This window comes from Schistocerca gregaria, chromosome 7, assembly GCF_023897955.1.
Source record: "Schistocerca gregaria isolate iqSchGreg1 chromosome 7, iqSchGreg1.2, whole genome shotgun sequence".
Lineage (NCBI taxonomy): Eukaryota > Metazoa > Arthropoda > Insecta > Orthoptera > Acrididae > Schistocerca > Schistocerca gregaria.
The window spans coordinates 342,772,394-342,774,017 of NC_064926.1; the positions used below are offsets into that span (position 1 = coordinate 342,772,394).

General features: G+C 45.6%; 1 pseudogene; it reads right to left on the reverse strand.

Annotated features, from left to right (window-relative positions):
* Window positions 1-1,183: 1,183 nt before the first annotated feature.
* LOC126282589 (5S ribosomal RNA) lies at window positions 1,184-1,301 on the reverse strand (annotated as a pseudogene).
* Window positions 1,302-1,624: the final 323 nt, after the last annotated feature.

The following is a 1,624-nucleotide window of genomic DNA, read 5'->3' on the forward strand; positions in this document are numbered from 1 at the left end:
GACTGATGACTGAGCATAGTGCTCAGAGCCATTTGAACCATTCATCCCAGTTTACTGTTCTGATCGAGGGGTCATGGAAGAATGCGAGAGGACCACCGTAAAAGAGGCTCATGAATGACATTAAAGCTGTCAGAAGTCTCTAGTACATCAAGAAGGGAAAAATATGCGCAAACTCATCATCTTTCAGGTGGAAGAGAAAAATAAGCAATTTTCTCCAGCTTAGTTCCAAGAGAACGTAGCTGTCAGTTGATATTAATGGAACGAGCTTTGTGATATCAAGAATCTCTCGAAAGCGTGTGATGAACGCCGAATTCTGCCACCGGCAATTTTTTTTTCCATACTGGCTGAGTACCCTGAAAGCCCAGATACGTAAATATTCCAAACTTGAGTTAGTCCATCATCTTTTCCGATCTCTTTCCCCATCTCCCCCCCCCCCCCCACCTCGATCTGTCCACATCTTCCACTCCGTACTCTCTGTCCATCACCTCCTCCCTCCTCTCTGTCAACATGCTCCTCCTTTTTCTGTCTGTCTGCTTCTTCCTCATATGTCCATCTCCTCCTCCCTCTCTATATATCTCATCCTTCCTCTCTCCCTGTTCATCTCCCCCTTCTCCTTCTATGTCCATTTCGTCCTCCTCACCTATGTGCCTGTCTCATCTTTCCCTTTTGTTGTTTGTACATCTCCTCTTCCCTTCTCTCTCCTTTCTCTCTGAGTGCTTATGACGTCATATCTCTTGAACATGTGTCGTACAATGATGTATTAGTGTAGGTGCATTCAGAGGAATATGTAGATACTGGCTGCGAAATATGTTGCGAATAGAGTTAGTACCAAAGAAATAATAATTTAAAACGTCATGTATGATGAGACGGTTTTCCATGCATCTCAGTATTTGACGTCATATTTCCTTAACTAAGTGTCGTACTATGACGTAATTTTCCTGGTATATTAAGTGCTATAGGCGAATAAAAAGTAAAACTCCTCCCGAACAGGCCATGAAGGCCCAACGGTACTGACCGGCCGCCGTGTCATCCTCAGACCTTAGGCATCACTGGATGCGGATATGGAGGGCATGTGGTCAGCACACCGCTCTCCCGGCCGTATGTCAGTTTCCGAGATCGGAGCCACTACGTCTCAACCAAGTAGCTCCTCAGGTTGCCTCACAAGGGCTAAGTGCACCCCACTTGCCAACAGCGCCCGACAGACCGGATGGTCACCCATCCAAGTGCTGGCCCAGCCCGACAGCGCTTCAATTCGGTGATCTGATGGGAACCGGTGTTACCACTGCGGCAAGGCCGTTGGCGCTCTAGGCGAATACTGCCTGCAAAATGTGTCACGGATACAGTTACAAGTAATAAATTAAAACGTCGTGCTTAGTGGCAGTTTCACAGTATGTAAAGCGAAAATGTAGTACGCGATAAAAAAATTTTCCTTTCATCATTCTATGGCTCCTTTAGCAAGAAAAAAGTTTTGTAAAGGTTCTAAGTTATTTCTAAAGTTTGTTGCAAGTCTCATTCTCAAATACTGGACGCCTAAAATATGGATATTGTCGTGTCGTGGGCAACACTGCCGTTTCACCCACACTTCTGTGTTAGGTGGGTATTCTTATTCCCAGTGGTTCTTTCC